A 16,544-nucleotide genomic window follows, 5' to 3' on the forward strand; every position below is an offset into this window, starting at 1 on the left:
AAGTCGCAATAAGAGTTGGCCCTTAAGAAATCCCCAAACACCTGAGTTCTTGTCTTAATATCCTTTACTAGTGGTAGTGCCAGCAAAGAATTGAAAACAGGGCATTCACCAGCCTCTGCAATCTCCACTTCAGTTCCACTAAGAAAAGATGTGTTTAAAAACAAAACAAAACTGTTTCATTTTAACCTTATTGATCTTAGACATACACTCCAAATAGAACCAGAATGTTTTGCTGAGGCTCTTCATGACAAGTGCCCTCCACCCATCATGATAACCCCTAATTAAACATAGAGGGCTGAAATTACACCATAGCAACAAATGTTCCCAAATCTCAGTGGTAACTGATTCAAAAATGTGTTTGTTGTATATGAACTTAGATGCTTATTTTTCTTCTCATGTGAGGTTCACTGAAGGTCCAGGTGGCCCTCAAGGGTAGTGTCCCTGAGTAGACTCAACCATCGCAGAGGCTGAGGGGGGGACTCTGTCTTGGTGTCCCATCAAGTGTGGTGTGGATCTTGCAGCACCGGCTCCCCCATCATGGTGCAAGGCAGAGAGCCCTGGAGCTCACTCACCTGCCATGAAATGCTTCAGTGAAGTGACCCACGATGCCTCTTCCATCGACACGAACCATCGAGAGCATGCCTCCTGGCCCCACTTAGTTTAAAGGGCACTGGGAAGCATTGTACCTCTATTTCTGGAGGTGAGCCCATGGAAAATCATTAGTCAAATCCACTTCATCTGCCTTCATTAATCAAGGACACGCATGTCCTCCAAGCGGCATGTAGCTTAATAAGATGTTTGTCCAGTTTCTTTTTTCCTCCAGAAACTTGGAGTCAGCTGTGCCTAGTTTGAGCTGGTTAGGATTGGATAAGTTAAGATTGGCTAGGACCATCAACTGGGCATGCGCCAGCTCCCCTTAACGACCTTCAGATGTCAGTGGGCTGAAAACTCCACCCTGATTGGCTGAGTGCCTTCACCTGTGAGCCCATGTTCCATGAAGAGGCCCGAGGCTTAGTCACGCCTGCACAGAAGGACAGGCTGCACCTGTTTCTGATCACCTTTCCCCACGCTCCCCACACTCAGCCCGCCCTGCTGCTTTATCCCCTAACCTATAAATACACCAGCCGCTCACCCTCCTGTGGGGGTTTGAGCTGAGGTTGGTCTTGTCACTTCTGTGCTTGACTGTCCTGCAACTATCAGTGTCTTAGGGCCTGGGTTTGCTTTGCATCAAACAGAGCCTACTGCATCAGCAGTAGAAGGGGACGATGACTCACGGACAATGAAAGCTTCTCTCAAGCCCTTTTCACACAGAAGTCTGCTATAGTAGAATTCCAGAGCCACTCACTAGAAACAACTTTTTGTTGTTCAAAAGAAAACAATTTTTTGAACTTCCTTCTAAAAGGGGTGGCAGGGTGGGAGTGATGCCCTGGGTCATTCTGGGACCACAGAGGAAGTCTGGGGTGTCCCCGAGGAGGCTGTGGCTTCACTTGTTTATGTTGTCTCCACCGTGGAGTGTGAGCTCCATGAACAAGGGCTGAGCCGGCTCTGTTCATGTTGTATTTTAACTCACGTCTGACACATAGTGACTAGCGCATATCCAGAGGACGGGGGAGGGAGGGGGAGGCAGGAAGGCCTAACCCCCAGTGTGACTGTATCTGAAGGGGGGGCCCTAATCCAGAAGGGCTTGTGTCCTTAGAAGAAGAGGAGGAGACGCCAGAGCTGTCTTCTCCTCACGCACAAAGAAGAGACCATACTCCTCCCTGAACATGGTTCCTTCCTGAAACAGGCAGGGTCCCTGGAGGGGACAGTTCAAGACCCCCCTCTGATTTTACCATGTAGCTAATGGAAAGCACTGAACAGAGAGGGGGACGTATGTTAAAAGTGCAGACCTCCAAGTTGGTGCCATCAGAATCATCTGTCCCTTGGAAGAAAACCTTTGTTCATATCTGTTTTGGGATGTGGAACAGTGGCTGCTTTTTCTACTTGACCAGCTGGGGAGTTAGTGAGGGTGAGGGTCTCTTAAGGGAATCGTTTCTCTTCATTCTTGGGGATGTTGGTCAAAAGGAGACATTTCCCACTCCAGGGCCTGTTTCCTTACCTCCTGTCCACACTCTGGGCCCGGGGCAGGCCTAGTATCAGCACAAATGCTATCTAAGAGATAGCCCCACGGCCATCCCACCAGAGCGACACCATTGCCTCCACCTGTGACCACAAGCTTCAACTTCCTCATCAGTAAAAAGAGACTGTTGACTCCTCCTCCCCCTAGGTTGCCGTGAGGGTCACTGGGGCCTGGCAGGCCACAGGGGCCCAGCTCCAGGAGTTGGGTGGCTGTCTACAGGAGTGAAACCCCATGTGGCCAAACCCTCTTTCTTTAGAGACAGCTTAGAAACCTGATTGTTTTATTTGGAGTTTCCCAACTAATTAAATTTCAACAGCCTGTGGCCTGGATTCACCTGAGGCTATCAATTTTCTGAACTGAGTGCAGGAGGAAAGAACTGTAAACTAGGAGTTCAAATGTTGTGAAAGTGAAAGTTGCTCAGTCGTGTCTGACTGTTTGCAAGTCCATGGAATTCTCCAGGCCAGAATACTGGAGTGGGTAGCCTTTCCCTTCTCCAGGGGGTCTTTCCAACCCAGGGATCGAATCCAGGTCTCTCACATTGCAGGCAGACTCTTTACCAGCTGAGTTACAAGGGAAGCCCAAGAATACCGGAGTGGGTATCCTATCCCTTCTCCAGCGGATCTTCCCGGCTCAGGAATCGAACCAGGGTCTCCTGCATTGCAGACGTATTCTTTACCAACTGAGCTATCGGGAAAGTCCTCAGACGCTTATAGTAGTAGTAGTAGTCGCTCAGTTGTGTCTGACTTTTTGCGACTCCATGGACTGACTGTAGCCCGCCAGGCTCCTCTGTCCATGGGATTCTCTAGGCAAAAATACTGGAGTGGGTTGCCATTTTCTCCTCCAGTGGACCTTCCCAACTGTATGAAAAGGAGACTTCATTAATGTGCATTAGAAAATACCCCAGGTTAACCTGTTATAGAAAACTATCTCTTGAGTCTTTAAATTCTATACCAATTCTATACCAATTCTATACCTCTGGTTGGCCTATTGTTTATTTAGGTTTTAAGGTGAATGACCTGGAGCTATTTGTTTCTATCAACCTGATTGAGAATCTAAAGGCACAGTTGAAATGTCTATTTTTCTTGCTATTCTCAGAAGTGAAGTGAAAGTTACTCAGTCGTGTCCGACTCTTTGCGACCCCATGGACTACAGTCCGTGGAATTCTCCAGGCCAGAACACTGGAGTGGGTAGCCTTTCCCTTCTCCAGGGGATCCTCCCAACCGAGGGACTGAACCCAGGTCTCCCGCATTGCAGGCGGATTCTTTACCAGCTGAGCCACAAAGGAAGCAAATAAGGGGAAATGAAGCTAAACCTGGAACAGGAAAGGTTTAAAAATGCGAAGGATGTCCAGTTAGCAAACTTATAAATGCTTTGGCAACAGTTTAAATCATAACCTTATTTTGTTGCTGTTGCATTCATATTTATTCCCAATACCTGACACATTTAAGGCACTCGGTGATATGGGCCTTGATTTCTACTCTACTAAAAGAGTGCTCTAAATTTCACAAGACTTGTATTCTGCACCCCCAAACCAAACTTCCTCAGAGATTGCTGCAAATTTACTCCTTGATTCTCTTTCAGCTTACAATACAAATAACTCATTTTTTGCAACCTATGTCTTATAATAAAGCAGTGCTGAAAAATTGAAGAATGTTCAGTTGCCATACAGGCTATAAAAATGATTTGCTGGTGGTGATTTTTAAGCTTGATTCTAAATTTATGAAGAATGGCACTTGGAAGACGTTCAAATTTTGCTACTTAAGATGGACATGAGTCTGAGTGAACTCCGGGAGCTGGTGATGGACAGGGAGGCCTGGCGTGCTGCAGTTCATGCGGTTGCAAAGAGTCGTACATGACTGAGCAACTGAACTGAAGGTATCTTGAAATTGTAGGCTCACTCTCCCTAAAATTTCAAAAAGCATAGATCTTAGGCTCTTAAGGGTATAGCAATGATAGACACTTTCATAGTCATTTCTAAAAAGCAACACTTCATAGTTTTCTGTCTCCAGTGACTCTCTAGTATACATGTAGAAGGAAGGTTCCAAATAGGAAAAGGAATATGTCAAGGCTGTATATTGTCACCCTGCTTATTTAACCTATAGGCAGAGTATATCATGAGAAATGCTGGGCTGGAAGAAGCACAAGCTGGAATCAAGATTGCCAGGAGAAATATCAATAACTTCAGATATGCAGATGACACCACCCTTATGGCAGAAAGTGAAGAGGAACTAAAAAGCCTCCTGATGAAAGTGAAAGTGGAGATTGAAAAAGTTGGCCTAAAATGAAGATCATGGCATCTGGTCCCATCACGTCATGGCAAATAGATGGGAAAACAGTGGAAAGAAACAGTGTCAGACTTTTTGGGGGGCTCCAAAATCACTGCAGATGGTGATTGCAGCCATGAAATTAAAAGATGCTTACTCCTTGGAAGGAAAGTTATGACCAACCTAGATAGCATATTCAGAAGCAGAGACATTACTTTGCCAACAAAGGTTCATCTAGTCAAGGCTATGGTTTTTCCAGTGGTCATGTATGGATGTGAGAGTTGGACTGTGAAGAAAGCTGAGCGCTGAAGAATTGATGCTTTTGAACTGTGGTGTTGGAGAAGACTCTTGAGAGTCCCTTGGACTGCAAGGAGATCAGTGTTCTTTGGAAGGAATGATGCTAAAGCGGAAGCTCCAGTACTTTGGCCACCTCATGCAAAGAGTTGACTCACTGGAAAAGACTAATGCTGGGAGGGATTGGGGGCAGGAGGAAAAGGGGATGACAGAGGATGAAATGGCTGGATGGCATCACTGACTCGATGGACGTGAGTCTGAGTGAACTCTGGGAGTTGGTGATGGACAGGGAGGCCTGGCGTGCTGCAGTTCATGGGGTCGCAAAGAGTCGGACATGACTGAGCAACTGAAATGAACTGAGAAGACAGGCAACAGAAAACCAAGAATAAAAATAGCTGAGCTCTCCACAATTGGGCTTCCTGCTTACTTTCACTGTTCAAAGCAAAGAGGAGACACCATCTTGCACTAGAGGCTTCATAGACAACTGGGCCTCTCCAGTGACAGTTGGCATTTGATGCCCCGTATCTCTTAGTTCTTCTTGTTGCCAATGGTCGGCCTGGTGATGGTGGTGAAACGGGAACAATTAATCTGTAGATTAATCTGTAAAAACAGCTTACTGCTCTGTATTTTCTTGAACACTGCTAACTGCTTTCTGGATGTTTTTATACTTTTCCTCCCAATCACAGAATCTCTCCTCCCAAAGACTGATTAACTGGTAAAGTTCCTGTAAATATATTTTCTTTGCTTTCTTCACGTCTTCAGTTAAGTTTTCACACAGCTTCTGTGATTCAGCCAAGGAAGAAACTGTATTTTCTTTTAGTTCGTGTAGATTGTTACACAGTGTACTAAGAAAGCCATCCATTTCCTCCTCCTGATCTTCTATCAGCCACAATAGATGAAGTCTTGAAAATATTGTTCAGTTGACTACTGATTTCCAGGATAGATGCCTCAGTGGGGGATAAAGATTGTTCCCAGCGAACTGAGGAGGTCAGTAATCAATTCCTGAAGTACAGTTTTACTTTCTGCTGCTAACGGCTGTTCTTTCAATATCATATTAGACGTCTGAGAAACAAGTGTAGACATATCTTCTGGAATCGATGTGAGAGACCCAAGTGCTGCAGTAATGGTGTCTGATGCAGACACACTGGACATCAGCAGGGTACCACGCGAGGCCTCGTGAACTTCCAGCATGGCCTTTGTTTTGTGCTGCCATCCTTAATTCTTCCATATTATTAAACAGACTGTTCAAGTTTTTGCCAAAAACATCCTGAACTTCTGCATTATGCTGATCAACTGCCTTTCCTTCAACTGTGTTAAGCATCCTGCTGACAGCACCATGAAGTCTCTCCTCCATAGTTTCCGAAGCCGAGGTGATATATTCTTGAACAAGCTGTCATTTCGTTTCCTGTCTTTGAGTGTTTCAAGTTCCTGTGTCTTACTTTGCAGGTCAGATTTGCACTGGTTAAGTTCATTTTTACTGTCCTTAAACAATTCTGTAACCCTATTTAGCTTTTCCTCAACAGCAGCAATTTTTTCAACCAATTCTACCACTTCTTCCTCTTGAACAGTTAGCTCATAGCTCTAAAAGTTTCTTCAGAAACGTTCACTCCATTTTTTTCACGAGTCGCAGCAGGATCCCGTTTCAGATGCTCTGCCTCTTCTGTATATTCCTTCATCAAGGCTCTCTTGGTGAGTTTCTGGTTAACCTAAGGCTTATTGAGTATGTTCTCTGCTCTATGAGCATATTCCAATGTCCTCAGTTTCCTCCAGGTTGAGAGATGCAGGAGAAACTGTTGCAATGATAGATGTCCTTATACTTCCCCCAAGAATGTGCTGGAGGATTCTAGTCAGTTCACATTCTCGATAAGAAACATGAGGTGTTCTTTCTACAAGAATAGTAATAACCCTTCCCAGAGTCAACAGGGGCTGATTGATATTTCCAGCTTCCCAACTGCTCCAGAATGGCCAATGTTCTCACTGCCTGCAAGATCAACCTTAATCAGAGCTTTCTTGGTGAGTTTCTGGTTAACCTTAGGCTTATTGAGTATGTTCTTTGCTCTAGCCCAATTCTGCCACCACCTTTTCCCATCATGTTGCCAAGACTCAGTTCTTATAACTTGGGGATACTAATGACACATTTGGCCAATGGACTGCTGTGACATTCAAATGAGAGGTATTGGTAAAGTGAAATTCATTCACTTGAGTAATTATTGATGGGTTGTTCTAGATCCTTAGGAAGTTGGAACTCTGAACACCCCCCCACCCCCTTCCCCACCCCCCCCCACACACACCTGTAGACCAAATCCTGGCTTCCTTACCCACGAACTCTGGGAGGATTAATAATACTTGAAGAGTTATTGCCAAATTTGTGCTCCGTTGTGTCTGACTCTTTGCGACCCCATAGACTGTAGCCAGCCAGGCTCCTCTGTCCGGATTTTTCAGGCAAGAATACTAGAGTGGGTTGCCATTTCCTCATCCAGGGCATCTTCCCAACTCAGGGACCAAATCCATGACTCTCTTGTCTCCTGCATTAGTAGGCAGATTTTTACCAATGCTCCGTATTTACAAAGCATTTACCACATAGAAAAAGTTGCTATAAAAGCCTTTGAAAACAAAAGATTTCTTTGACATAAACTAGGTCGAGTCACTCTTTAAGGAGACAACTGAATATCTTAAATTATATCAGAAGAGGTAAAAGAGAGCAGTACACATCAGCATAACAAAATTCTTTAAATATAAAATGAAGCTTTAATTATTGATCATTAGCCATTGGGCACACAGATGTCCAGGATGCCTTATTTTACTTGGGTTACAAACTCAAGATTAATTCTGCCGTTAGAGCATCCTAGGTTTCTTTTTATTAACTAATTACCCAAGTGATATGTGAATATGTTCCTTTAATAAGTAATGAAAACATTTAGATGAGGCTAAAGTTCTCTGTGATATCTGATGTAATCCATGTGAGGAAAAAGAAACGATCTCAGTAGCTTGAAGCGACAGCATTTATTACCTACTCAGATTTATGTCCATGGCTGGGCAGTGGGCATCTGACTCCACAAGACCCTAACGTACAGACCTGAAATTGGCAGTTCCTCACCATCTAGAAAGTGTCACCGCAGCAGGAAAGCAAGATACATCATGGATCACAGTGACATCCTCTCCAGAGTGACACACACTTCCCGTCACATTCCACTGGCCCTTGTCAGGCACCTGGCCACTCCCAGTTCACAGGTGACAAGGGTCAATCCTATCATGCACTTGACCCCATCCCTGACCTTGGGAAAGTTGCTTAATTTCCCTGCGTCTCAGTTTCCTCATTTGTAAAATGAGAACAGATACAATACTAATTTCAGGGCGTTGATAAGTAAAATAAGTGTAAAGTGCTTACAGTGGCGTTCAAAGTCTAGCCATGATGCTGATGACGATGCTTTACGTCTGTACAGCACTGTGTAGTCTAAGTGTGTCTTGTGCTAGTCTGTAATTTATAAGCAGCTGCATTTTCAACCCACAGAATCTTCCACTGTGTTCCATCACTTTGGTGTGTGCACACATAGATGACTGTAACGCCTATAAAACATACCTATTTCTGTTTCCATGCAAACGTTGAGACCCAATTTTAACGCTTTCCGTCTGAGGCTACAGGATAATTTATAGAGTCAACCAGTGGGTGGATGCTGGATATTTCCTCATGTGAGCAAGAGAAGACGGGCTGCTTTCAACAGGCAGTTCTGGCCCGTGTGCCCATTGGCCTTTGGCAGTCTGATGTCAGAGGCGACGTGAATCAGGGCGCTCAGATGCTTGAACGGTGACACTGTTGGAAACCCAGAGTCTTTCTTGGCCCATTTAGAACAAGCACTGTTGGCTTCTCAAAAATTAGTTTATTTTGTTTCCTTCTGGGAAACTGAGTATTAATTCATCCTCATAAAGCACATGTCTCTGGAATAGCCAACCAGGCACTAATATTCACTTCCCTTTAGCTAATTTGTCTGTGTTATTAATACCATGCAGCTCCATGCTCTTCCACATCCCCATGACAGTCAATCATCTGGTCAATTTTATTTTTTTAAGCCTTAATTGAACCCCTAAAATGTGTTTACTCTGAATGCATTAAGGTTATACTTATCAAATCAGAACTATATTCCCTCCTTAAATTACCTTGAAAACAAAATCAATAGTTTATTTAACCAGAGTCAAGAAAAGAAAAGGGAAAAAAATACCCGGGGGAATTTTTGTAATAAGTTTTACTTGGAAAGAAACAATGTGGATAAACAGGGGGAAGGAATTTCAGTGTGAAGCAAAGAATATGGGGTAGCTTGGAGGAATAGACAGGTACCTAATTTAATATTGTTCCTTTCTGTGCAGTTTCTTACAAAATAGGTCACCAGCTTTTGTTGCTTTCTGAGCAAACCATAGGAATAAACAACCAGCTGACGTTTTTTAATATGACAACAGCTGGATTTAATGCAGAAATTTATAGCATTTCTTTAACCAAATATTTGAGATCATTAAAAAACTGGGCTGCCTATTAATGCCTCCAAATTGGACTCCAGGGGGGAAAATTTGATCCAATTCAGATGCCTCTACCTACGGTCCCAGTGTGTTTTACATTTGCAGGTTCTCAGTTTTTCTGCTCCAGGTCATAGCTCCTCTGTATTGAGAAATGATCTCCATGGAGTGACAGGTACAGCCCAATATTCTCTAAAACCGGGGTCCCGAACCTCTGGGATCTGATGCCTGATAATCTAAGGTGGAGCTGATGTAATAATAATGAAGTGCACAGTAAATGTAATGCACTTGAATCACGCCAAAACCAACCCCCCAACTGGGTCTGTGGGAAAATTGTCTTCCATGAAACCGATCCCTCGTGCCGAAACACTAGGGAACAGCTGCACTTAGATCCGAGTCTTCTCATCGACTAATCTTCTCCTGGCACTTTGAGGATATCCGACAGTAAGCAGAAGGCAGCTTCTTCCAGAAAAGCTGATGAATGTCTCCTGGGGGATGAATGGTTGGATTGAAGTCTAAACATAAGAGGAAACAAGAGGGTTGGTTATTTTGTTCAGCTTCCAAATCTTTCCAAGTTGCTTCCCTTTTGGATCTACACGTCCTGGTCCTGCAAGTCTTAGAATTCTCATCGAGTCAGATGAGAATTGGGAATCCTGGAGCTCAGCTCATCATCTTCATTAGCTCTTCTGTGTCCCTTTTCATCAAATATTTCCTGAGCATTTCCCCTGGAAGCTGGCCTTAATCCAGGCTCTGTGTTGACGGTGGAGACCATGGAACAGAATAGCTGTGATCTCTGCCCAATCTGAGAGAACAGAAAATAAAGGATCTACAGACAAACAAGATAGTTTCAGGTACTGAGAAGTACCATGAAGCAAGGGTAGGACCAAATATGTCACGGTCTCTAATATCTAGAATTCCGAAGCTTCCATGTTCTACTCTTTTCAAAAACTTGATTCACAAATTTGTTTCACCTGGTGACCTTCCCATAGCTTTCCAACATAGCTTCTTTTTTTTTTTTTTTTTGGCTTAAGTTAACTAGAGCCAGTCTCTCCTGTTTGTGACCAAAGAGCCCAGTGGATACAGAAATAGTGAAAAATAATCAAGTATTCTTTCTAACAAGATTGTCCTCAGAACTTCAAATACAATTGGAAGAGAAGGGTAAGACCTGCCCTGTTCGGAGGAGACACTTGGCAGGGTTTTGGCTGCCCTGCATGTCAACTGGGGGAAAAAAAAGCACAACTTGAGAGTTGAGTTGTTTTCTGGGGGCAAAATGAGGACTAGACCCCAGAAGACAGCGTCTCAGAAAGCTCTGATGAACTGCCCTGAGGGAGGTCAGTGATCTGAATGAGGGGGGTGCTTGCAGTCAAGCTCGTATTTTGGCAGAGGCTTGTTGCCAGTCACAAGGAGCAGGTGTTTATGTTAGTGATTTTAGAGCTTTGCTAGATACGGAGAGATGCAAGAATCTGGGCTCATAAGATCTTCTCCTGAAAATATCTAACATGTGACGTGTTCTGCCAGTTTTGCCCAGAGCCCAGAGTGCCTCCCTCCTGATCTCTGGCCTGAGCTCCTTTCAGGATGTGTTGAAGGTCAGTGACTGCAGTGGCTTGTGACTTAATCCTTGTAGGGGCAGATGGCGCTTGACACTCGTATCTAAACACTGCCAGTGTCTGCGGGGGACTTCCTGTCTTAGCTGCCATTCCATCCCCTGCTTCCACGACCTCTCCTGTAGGTAGAGCTCTCACCTGACCAGGGCTTGGCCAGTTGGCACATGGAGGCTTCCCTGAAAGCTGGTGATGCAGAGAAGCAGAGTTAGTGATGACTCTGCGCTCGTGATGGGGGCATCGTGCCTTGTCTCTAGAGACAGCTGGGACCAAACAGCTGGAATCCAGTGTTCAGGTTAACACTGCAGAGCTCCACGGTGTAACTGAGACAGGAGTCCCGGCTGCAGAAACTCCCAGAAACCTGATTTGATGTCCCTCCCAGAGAGCTGGGGAGCTTCCTGTTGCTGTTTATTAAATTCCTTTTCTGCTTGAGCCGAGTGGACACAGGCGACCGAGCCCCCTGACAGAGGCGTGGTCAGGACCTTCTGCTCCGTGTGCCTATCCTTTCTGAGTCTGAGCAGCTGGTGATCCTCAGAGTCACCGAACTGTCTGATTGGGGAGTGGGGGAACCTTTCCTTGTCGCCTGCCTGCAGCAGCTGACAGACTAACAGAGCAGAAAACGTTTTTTTGCTTCACAATATGAAAATTGGATGGTAAATCAATGGTGGGCCATCTGTGAACACGTTCCCACAAATACCAAGTGTTCTGAGTTGGTGGACAACAAGTCCCTGGAGAGTTCTTCTCAGCATCGATATTCATAACAATGAAGATGGATTCTCCTGAGGGGTGGGGTAGGGAAGAGGGCTGGTCACAAAGTGGGAGAGAAGCCGCCCTGGCCCCTGAACCCCGTGAGGAGTGAGACACAGAGGGTTGGAGGTTGAGGGGAAGGAGAAGAGTCAGGATCAAGTGAAAAGAATACGTTGGCTGCTGGGTCTGACCTTCCTGGCGGTCCCCCAGTATCCATGATCTCTTCTGGAGTCGTGGAATCCCAGAGCCTTATCTGATCACTCGGAGCCTGTTAGGAACTCGTGCAGGGGCTCATGGCCAGTTCAATCAGTGGGAACGTGAGTGTAAGCTCCGTGTTCAAATTCTGGGAAGTATCACAAGGACCGCAAGCTGCTTTCCAGTTTCCTGCGGCTGGAATGCAGACGCAGGCTGCCCATCCAGGGCAGGCACCTTAAGGCAAGAGTGAGAAGCCTTATATGAGCCCGGCCGAGCAGCAATGTGGAGGGGGCCTGGGCTGTCAGTGTCTCGAGAGCCACAGAGCGAGCGCTGCAGTACCCACCTTTAATGGACACAGATACACTTATCTTTAAGGCACTATCAGTCTTGGAAATTCACAGCAGGCTGCAATCTCACTAACACACAGTCCGTGTTGCTCAGCACTGGGCTAGGACCTGGGCTGAGGAGGAGGTCGTTGAGAAGAAATTGTGTAGTTCCAGTAAAATGTCTGGTAGAAAGAGAACACAAAACTCCATGGGGGTGGAGGCTGGGTGGTGAGAAGCAGCAGGTAAGAGTTATGGAAATGAGTGCAGCAGACACTTGGGGCTTGGTCAGGGTAGGTGGGTGGGGAACCGGGCCCCGAGGCTGGAGGATGAGGGGAGAATGGCAGAGAATATGGCTTACCTTCCAAGGCTCAGAAGGTGAGTTTGTCCCTCCTTACCAAGTCATCAGGAGGTGATTAAACCTCACTGGAGTGGGTTTCTAGAGGGTCTTTTAACCCACAGTTAAGATGCACAGGGCCTAGCACCAGCCAGGGCTCAATTATTTGCCTCATGAAATAAAGATGAGATATCTGTATAGTAATCCACCAACCAAATGAAAGAGGCGGTAATGCGGTTTGGTGGTTAAAGGAAGGATGCCAGAACCTGAAGACTGGGGTTTAAATGCTTAAAAGTCTAGTTTTACCATTTAGCAGGTGATGAGTAATCTGGGCAAGGTAATTAACAAGCTCATTCTCCTGTAAATGGGTGATGATGATGATGATAAAGCCTCTCCTTATAGGGACCAGCTTTCCTGGGTGGTGCTCTGGTAAAGAATCCGCCCGCCAGTGCCAGAGACAGAAGAGACTCCGTTTCGATTCCTAAATAGGGAAGATCCTCTGGAGTAGGAAATGGCAACCCACGCCAATATTCTTGGCTGGCAAATCCCATGGTCAGAGGATGGCAGGCTACTGTCCTTGGGGTCACAGAGTCAGATATGACTGTGCACACAAGCCTATAGGGATTGTTGAGTGGGGTATATACATAAAGATGGAGGAGTAAATATTTAGCTCAGTGTCTAGAAAATATATGTGCTGGATATATAACTGTAGCATTATCATTTTGTAGTTGTTGATTGCTAAAAGAGGACCCCTAGGTTATGACCAACCTAGATAGTATATTCAAAAGCAGAGACATTACTTTGCCGACTAAGGTCCATCTAGTCAAGGCTATGGTTTTTCCTGTGGTCATGTATGGATGTGAGAGTTGGACTGTGAAGAAGGCTGAGCGCCGAAGAATTGATGCTTTTGAACTGTGGTGTTGGAGAAGACTCTCGAGAGTCCCTTGGATTGCAAGGAGGTCCAACCAGTCCATTCTGAAGGAGACCAGCCCTGGGATTTCTTTGGAAGGAATGATGCTGAAGCTTCAGTACTTTGGCCACCTCATGCGAAGAGTTGACTCCGTTGGAAACGACTCTGATGTTGGGAGGGACTGGGGGCAGGAGGAGAAGGGGACGACAGAGGATGAGATGGCTGGATGGCCCCACCGACTCGATGGACGTGAGTTTGGGTGAACTCCAGGAGATGGTGATGGACAGGGAGGCCTGGCGTGCTGCGATTCATGGGGTCGAAAAGAGTCGGACACGACTGAGCAACTGAACTGAGGGTCTTTAAGCCAATTTCCTCTTTCTAAAATGTCCTGGCAGCGTTTCCCCTGATGTGTTCAAACCCCCACCCTGGTCTTGAGCCCTGGGTAAGCCTTGGGTCCTCTCTATGAAATCTATTCTGACCCCAGAGATCTTCTGACATCATATTATTTCTTATTGGGGTCTAGATGAGGTCTGTCCTGGTCATCTTCTAGATTCTTATTTTATTTCATCCCCTGATCTCCAGTCACATGAAGCACCCACATCACCCTTGGACCCCTGCTGAATTCTCCAAATTCATCCCTTCTATTTCCTTCTGCATTTAAAAATCCATGTAACCACCCCACACACACTTTTAACACCTAATTTTTAAAACATACATGTAAATCACTGCACCAGAAATATTTAACATTCATATTCTAAAAGAAAACTTTTAGATCACTTTTCAAGTATGTCTGGTGGAAGCTCAGGACCACAGAAATTTGATATACATCATCAATGATTTGGAAAATGTATGAGAAACTCAGCTCTAATTGATGGAAGTTTCTCATTATTCCATTTTCTTTCAAACTTGTCCTTTTCTGGCAGAATTTGATGGGGACGTGCTCTATTTTTATGCTTGGAAATCTTTCGTTGATCTTCAATGCCACAAAAACATGGGTGAGTTAACATAGAAAATTTACAAATGTCTGTGACCACACACTCCCAATGTTTAATATATGATTCTAATTGTGAGTAGTGCATGAATGATCAAAACAATATAAATATTGTGAGCAGGGCTGTTTGTTCACATAGTCACAAATGAATATTGTTGATATAAAGAGACAAGATTCAGCTATTCCCTCCTCTAAAAAATAACTTTAGTTTGATTTGATATAAGCATGGTGAATCTTGGGCTTCACAAGTGACTCAGTTGGCAAAGAACCCGCCTGCCAGTGCAGGAGACGCAAGAAACAGAGGCTCGATCCCTGGCTTGGGAAGTTCCCTTAGAGAAGGAAATGGCAACCCGATCTAGTATTCTTGCCTGAGAGATCCTATGGACAGAGGAGCCTGGTGGGCTACAGTCCATGGGGGTTGCAAAGCGTTGGACACGACTGAGCGCGAGGCACAGGAAGGATAGTGGACCTTGATCCATGTAAATAGATGGGAATTGAAGAGCTTCAGTTATGTCACTCGATGCTTTGTGTGCTTTCCACAGAAATGGGCTGCCTTGCTTTCTGGCTTTTGAATGAGTTTGCCGATGTGTGGGGAGAATGGGTGGGAGACGAAGTATGAGGGCGGGTCTTCATTCTACTGGATCGCACAGGGAGTGGCCTCAGCTGCGTGCATCCCCTCCAGGTCACAGCTCCTGTCTGCCTTTAAGTCCCAGAAACCTTCCCCAACTTCACCCAACCCAGGGTCCCGCTGGTACAGCCAGGGCCCCGCAATACCCTTTGTAATTCCCCTCCACTCTGCTCACAAGTTTTAAATAGTACCTATGTGAAGCTCTCCTCCAATTAGCCAATATGAGTGCCATCTGCTTTCTGCTGGAATCCCAACCGATCAATCTTCCTTTTATAAAGGGGGAGAAGGGCGTTTGTAAAAGAGAATGTGCAAAAGAACCCACAGAGAGCATACGGCAGTTGCGAGAGGTCTAAATATTGATTCTCTTAAAACGGTCTGTGCCTGTGAACCCTTACAAAGTCACCGAGTGCCCCCAGGGGTCTGAGTACTCCAATTTGATGATCGCTGATCTAATATCCGACCATCTGCCCCTCTTTCCTCGGCCCTGTAATTGCAAGAACCATGTTGGGAACCAAAAAGTCGTTAAAGCTGGTGAGTGTGTTAGCATCCAGACTAAAGGATGCCAAGGGATGCCAGGTAGCCACGGTGTATGTGCTTCCATCAGTCTCATAGCAGGGAAGCCACTTCCCTCCTTGAGATGTTGGGGAGTGGCTGATCTCAGGAGGCAAGGACCCCAGGGTCACCTGCTTGAGTCGAGCACTTATCACCCTTGGCAGGGAGCCTGCCTGGTTTATCCACCAGCCTCTCTGCAGCACTGACTTAGAAATTCTAGACAACCCAGTGAGAGTTCTTTATTGCAGCGGTGGGCAACTGATCTACAATAACATGTAAAAAGATAGGGGTCCCCAGGCAACCACAGCAGCTGCTGATTAAGCTGAAATTGGAGTTAAAACGTGCGCTGGATCCTCCTGCTAGGAGGAGTTGGAGGGCAGTGGGGAAAGGGGTTGGGGTGGTGATTCCATGCTCCCCATCCCAGAAGCTGCCTAGAAACTCCAGGGTCATTGCTGAATAATCTATAGGTGTCTTCATCCCCAGGTGAAGTGGTTAAGAGCCCACCTGCCAATGCAGGAGAGACGCGAGAGACACGGGTTCAATCCCTGGGTCAGGAAGATCCCCTGGAGAAGGGCATGGCAACCCAGTCCAGTATTCATGCCTGGAAAATTCCATGGACAGAGGAACCTAGCGGGCTAGTGAGTCCATGGGGTCACAAAGAGTGTTGGACGTGACTGAAGTGACTTAGCCCTTCATCCCCAGAAGGCAATGGCTGTGGACGTGCTTGCATAGCGGCACTAGTGGGTCTTATTTCCCAGGCTCATTCAGGTAAACCAACCTTCCTTCCTTCCTGTCCTCGGTTTTAGTGCCCACTTCGTTACTTACACAAAGGGAGAGGCTCAGCTCTCCCTCCATCTGGTTGTTACCTGGTCTTTTTAAGGGAAGTGAGGAAATGGATGTACACATTCCCATAGCACTTGGCTGGGAAGGCAGGCAATAATTCCAGCCTGTTTCCCATCCCGTTTCTCCTTATCTTTGGGGCCAGGCTGGGGTGGAGTGAGTCGAAAGGAATCCTGAGCCTGTCCAGGCAGGAGCTGATGATCCTCCTGAATTAAATCAGGGGCTGTGGGTAGAAAG

At 45.8% G+C, this 16,544-nt stretch overlaps 1 pseudogene; it reads right to left on the reverse strand.

Moving 5' to 3' along the window:
• Nucleotides 1-5,290: 5,290 nt before the first annotated feature.
• Nucleotides 5,291-16,544, reverse strand: part of LOC120869422 — a 51,001-nt pseudogene continuing 39,747 nt past the window's right edge.

This window comes from Oryx dammah, unplaced genomic scaffold (genome assembly GCF_014754425.2).
Source record: "Oryx dammah isolate SB20612 unplaced genomic scaffold, SCBI_Odam_1.1 HiC_scaffold_10, whole genome shotgun sequence".
Lineage (NCBI taxonomy): Eukaryota > Metazoa > Chordata > Mammalia > Artiodactyla > Bovidae > Oryx > Oryx dammah.